Raw genomic sequence first — 6,000 nt, 5'->3', positions numbered from 1 at the left:
TCACAGCAACCCCAGGAGATGGGTATTGTTGTCATCGCCATTTCACAAAGGAGGAGACTGAGGGAGGCAGGTAAGTCCTCTGCTTGCCTAGGAGGGGGCAGTGCCAGACTTTGAATATGGTCAGCTTGAACATTGAGTTGGTGTGCTCCATGGCAACATACCGGTTCCCAGCTCTTAAGACTCCTTTAACAAACTGTTGGGCAACTCGGCCCAAGACCAGGCACTTACCCTTTTGAGGACAAATCTCGACAAGCTGCGATCTGCTGTCACCTTGCACTTTTCCTGAAATTTCCATGTCTTTCAAAACAGGTAGAGCATGACTTCTCAATATACACACACTTATTAGGAGATTAGTTCAGTTGAATAGAATAAATTTTAGGTATTTCAGCCTATAATTTCCTGGTTTGTCTTTTTTCATGGTTAAAGAATAGTTTGAGTCATAGATTATATGACTGTGACAGGTTGAAGGTTAGGAGGGATGGCAAGAAGCTGAGTGTGTAAGGCCACAACTTAGACATTCATCCTTCTGCACTTTTTGTCACCTCTCAGTTTTTGATAGAAAAAAAAATGTTACTTTTGGAATATATAGAAGTATCAGGGTCAAGTATGTAAGAATTTCTGGAGGGAGATGGGCTGGCATGAGTACCATTTTCCTTGTCCCAGCTGATCAGAGCTCAGGGTGTGGCTGAACTTGGGAGGAGCAGTATAAGGTGCTTGGTGAGCCGCCTGTCTATGGGGATCCTGCCTCACCCACTGAGGACAGCCTGGGCATTGCACAGCTGGCCACTAAACCCAACACCCATGTGTTACTTTCTTTGCTTCTGGATTTTGCCTGGGTTTGCTTCAGCTTTCTCCCAACTCCTGCTCCCTTAGGGAAATGAAGAGTGGGCAGAGGTTTGATTAAGTAAGGAAATTGGAAAAACCAAAGCAGTCATGGAGAAGGGAGGCATTGACAGAATTACAGAAGACAGAGAACAGTTAGAAGGCTGAAAGAAGCCAAGCTGACAAAGGACTAGCATCTTCCATAAGTTTTCATGGGGTTTATGGACACAAGGCATTGAGGCATTGAATTTCAAGAAGCTGTTTGCCAACCAGAACGATGGTTGTGGCTGTCTTTAGGCTCCCTTGGGAACACCTGGAAATTAATTTAAATCATTTTAGTTGTTAACAAAAGTTGCATTTGCTGGGATTTCTCTGGCTTTGCATAGAGGTGGGTATGCCAATCTGCCATGAACCTCTGTTTTTCTAGAAATGGTGTGTCTGTGAGTTAGATGAGGCCTTATCCACAGAAAGGTGGCTGGGCCGGACCTCTCTCTAGATGAAAAGCTGATCACACCGCTCTACTCATACCTGATGTTCTCCTGGCACAGGGCTCCTGCTCAAATTCTCCAGTGAGCCAGCCATAGGGTATCATGATGGCAGCCACCCTACTCTGGGGTGAGTTGGACTGGTTTTTGGCCTTGTCCCAGGAAGACTAGCCCTTTCTCTGCAACAGACTAACAGCGGGGGTGAGGTGGGAAAAGTTAGGAAACACAAAGGCGAGAAGGAAAGCTTGCTTTTCTAGGACTATCCTTGTTCAGTGTTAGGAAGAGTCTGAAATCCACACATATACAAAAGCCCTAAGACTCACTTGTAGTCACCCAGAACATTACTGAGTGGATTTGTTTGGGGATCAGGGCAGTTGCTTTAAATTCACTGCTGCCTCCTTTTCTCTCCTGGGTCTTTTAAAAAATTTTTTTTCGGGTGTTGTTTGCTTTGACATTCTTCTCTCTTTTCAGAATATTTATAACTGGCCCCCTCTTTATCATTCTCAGCTCCTTTCCCCACCTCACTCTGCCTTCTTAGCATAATTTTTATTTTCTTTTGGCCTGCCTTGTTTTACATCTGGATTCCTGGATGATTTATTTTGTCTGTTTCTTGAATTCTGATCCTCTCCCATTTCTTAGAGTTTTTTGGGATTTTTTTTTTTTTCCCTTTCAGCTTCAGTTCTTTTCCCTAAAGCTTTCCTTGGGTCACACGGCTTTTATTCTTGTTCATCTGTTTAAGCAGAGCTGGCAAGGAGGAGGCCACAGCCGGCAGGCAGAGCCACGGCGGCAGAAGAGGTCTTGGGCGCCTGAAGATTCTCCTCCCAGCCCTGGTGTCCTTCTGGGGAGGGGGATGGGGACAGTGCTGCTCTCCCTGTTAGGGTTGATGTTGTCTGCCAGGCCTGGGCTGAGGGTTGGGGCAGATGGTTTCTCCTCCACAGTGTGTGGGCCTGGGACTTCATGGCTTGGGGAGGCAATGGAATCCACCCTTCGGGCTGTGGGTTGGAGGATTAACCAGGTTAGACCAGGAAAGGCTGGAGCTCCATGGAGTTGCACCCACTGGGAATGTATTCCTTACAAAACTCGGTGCTGTGTTTGAAGACTTTGCAGCATAGGGACTGCCTCCTGGGGCCCGAGTCTGGGTTTCCTTCAATTCTGACTCAGTGGCTGAAGTTGACCTGGGCATCCAGAGGTGTCTGCTGGGGAGACAGAGGCAGTTTTCCAGTGGAAAGTCCTTTTTTCCCACAATCACCGCCCTTGGCCAGTGGTCATTTTGAGGGTGCAGGGGGAATGCTAGAAGAGGCTGGTAATTGTGGGGTGTATTAAAGACTCTTGGCCGCTGGGCAAACCCCACCTGTGGGAGGCTCTGAGGGTCAGCCCTGGTACTGATGAGGCAGGTGGCACTTCTTGATGGGCATAGTGGCAGAGAAATCCTAGAAATTGCAACCACACCCCTCCCTGTCTGGAGTGGTGGGGTGGGGTGGGAGCATCCTGGGCCCTGCTCCCCAGCTGTCCAAGGCAAATCGACTGGAGTCCATCTGGCTGTCCCCACCGGTCCAGGCATGCTTCCCATCCTGGGGCGTCAGTCCTCAGTGGGTGCGGCTGAGGGGCCGGTGGATCAGTGCTCTGCCTGGGCACACCCGGAGCTGAGCGGCATCCTGGGGTGAGGGGGCTCAAGAGCTCCAGGTAGACACCCACTGGACTGCCTTATCTTTTCTAGGCCCTGTGCTGATGGTGGCCACCTGCTTCTCTGGCAAGTGTGGTTGAGGGCTGTTTCCATAGGCACACCTTGCTCTCTTTCTGGGTCCCATCTGTCCTTCATCATCTTCATCAATGCACAGTGTTCCCTGTCACTTGAGGGAAGTGCTGTTGGTTATATAAAGGCTTGAGACAACTCTTTGCTTACATTTTATATTTTGTTTATATTTTCTAAGCCTTTAGCTCTGGAGTCCAACTCTCGGGGTCCAGCATCCTTTAAGACCCGAAAAGCATAAACTTCAGGAGGCCAAAGGCCCTTACTCCTAGGCCCTGTGGACTTGGTTTATCTCTGATTCCAGGCAGTGCCTCCTGCTTTATATAGAGGGCTATAATCAACAGGAGGAATGACTAGGGGATGGGTGATGAATGTTCTTCCAAGTTGCTCCCCTTGACTGTGGCAGGAGAGCTGGGGGCAAAGACCCAGCCTCTTTGACATAGGAATTCAAGTGGGGATTAGGATCCCAGCAGCCTCCTGCTCCTTCCTGCCTGGGCCGCCTCACTCCTAGCTGGGCCCCAAGTGCAGCCTCCTTAAATCTGTCCGTGTCAGTGACTCCTCATTCCTGCCACCTCGCTCTGCCTTCCCTCTTCCCACGCACCAGCACCACGTTGTATAAATATTTACACCCCCGGGGCTGGCAGGAATCTTTCTCCAGCTGCTTCCCTAGTCTCTGGGAGAGCTTGTTTCCTCACCCAGCAGCTGCAGCAGATCTGGTTGCCTTTGGTCAGACAAGAGCAGGCCCTGGTTTGGGGGCCCACAGTACCCCGGGGTGGAAGGTGCAGTTGGTGGGAGAAACTCAGCACTAAAGAAGTCACAGGGCTGTGGCAAAGACCCGTCCTCTCTCACTCCCCCGCCGGCTGTCCACATGGCGACCCTCCAAGAGCTGTCTGATCTCTGCTCTGGCTGGGGAGGTTCCTGTTTCTCAAAAGAACAGCTCTCAGGGTGGAGTTGGCCATACGAGGGCCTTGCTAGGGAGTAGTGGAGGATAATTCCAAAGCAAACTCGCTGATGCTAGGACAAAATAGTACCTTGGTTTACCTGTGAACACTTTACAGCTTACTAGTAAGTGTGAATCCCTTGATTTGCCCTGAAGATGACCCCACAGTTTAGAGCAAGAGCCCCCTGGATTATCGGCAAATCAGGCCTCTCCCCAGCATCTGCCCCAGGCCACCCTCCCTCCCACCAGTCCCTGCCAGTCTTCCCGCCTCAGGGGTAGAGAGAGGAGAGGACAGACGCTCCTTCTCCCACCTTCCTTGGTGACCCAGCCAAGGAAGAAAACTGGCACTTGGGTTCCCATGGGCTGGGCACTGTGCACGGTACTTCCCCATGTTCTCATGTAGTTATTCAAGTCTCGGGCACAGCAGATTTCTTAGCTTCCTCATGCATGTCTCCTCTTTCTGCCAGCAAACAGCAGCAGCCATGTAGCAGCAAGCCCCCAGATACAGAGCCCAGGCTTTCTCTAGTCCTGAGTTCAGCCAGGAACCTCTGAGAGCCAGCCAAGGACTGGACATCAATACTGGACATCAATCTCAGCCACTCGCAGTAGGTGCAGGTCACCTGCTGCCACCTCCTGCTCCTGTGCCTCAGTTTCCCTTACATCTGTGGGAGGTCATTAACCTGTGCTTTGTAAAGTATTTCAAATTTAGCAAAAAACAAGTTTGAAAAAGGCAACATCATTTCTTTTTTTTTTTTTTTTTTTTGATGGAGTCTTACTCTGTCGCCCAGGCTGGAGTGCAATGGCGCTGTCTCGGCTCACTGCAACCTCTGCCTCCCAAGTAGCTGGGATTACAGGTGCCTGCCACCACGACTGGCTAATTTTTTGTACTTTTAATAGAGATAGGGTTTCACCATTTTGACCAGGCTGGTCTTGAACTCCTGACCTCATGAGTCACCTGCCTCAGCCTCCCAAAGTGCTGGGATTACAGGCATGAGCCACCACGCCAGGCCAAAAAAGCAACATCATTTCAAATCCTTTTTCTAGTTATAGGGGTTTGGGTGGCAGAAGAGATTGTTCAGGTATCAGGGACTAAGGAGAATGTGTGTTCAGTGCTTTGGGGAAGCTGGGGAGGAGGTAAACACGGTTTAAAAGGCCTGAATTTTATATCCAACAACCCCTAAAATTCAAGTAATAGAGCCATTGGAGGTATGTGTGTGGGGGATTGGGTAGGGGTTCTCATGGGGGCCAGGGACAAAGACCCCAGTTTCCCTCCACTCACACTTGTGCCGGAAAGAAAGCAAACAGATTCTCTCTCTCTCTCTCTCTCTCTCTCTTTCTCGATAACATACATGGAGAAAGGTAGGAAACTGCAATCTGAAAGTCGTGCATTTGTGAGATACTCCTGCTGCCTGCCTGTCTCTCCAGCCCCGCAACATAAAACAAAACCCAAATAAAAGCCTGAACCCGGCAGATATTAATGCTACAGAGCCAGGGTTGGTGTGCAGGCAGCCACCCCCTTCTTCCCCCTTCTGTTTCTATAAGTGGCTGAAATAAATTTAGCGAAACAACCCCACCCATCTGAGGGCCTAAGATTTCAGAGCAATGGGATTCTCTATCCTGAAAACCCCTGTTTTTCAGAGCTGAAAGCTTTTTGTTTAAATTCCTTTTGGGAATGGAATGCTCTCGATCTGAAATAATTATTATACTGCAGTCATCTATTCCTCATAGATAAATGCTTTGACACAGTATAGCTTGCTGAAAAGCTGATCTACAAATGCTCTGCAGCTTAAGATTGTCAACTCTATGGGGCCAATGCCTAGTTGGATCTGTTGGGGTATTTATTGTAAGATTATTCTTCTAATGTCGTGCATATTCAGCCAAGTCCCTCTGTTGTCTATCATACAGAACCCTGATTGTGGCTGGCTAAGTTAGCGAAGTAGAGAAGTACTAAATCTTCATTTTTTTTCCACGAATACTTATTGAGGGCCTACTCTCTGCTAGGC

This window comes from Pan troglodytes, chromosome 15 (assembly GCF_028858775.2).
Source record: "Pan troglodytes isolate AG18354 chromosome 15, NHGRI_mPanTro3-v2.0_pri, whole genome shotgun sequence".
Taxonomy (NCBI): domain Eukaryota; kingdom Metazoa; phylum Chordata; class Mammalia; order Primates; family Hominidae; genus Pan; species Pan troglodytes.
The sequence above is the reverse complement of the archived record's forward strand: the minus strand, read 5'-3'. Positions refer to the sequence as shown.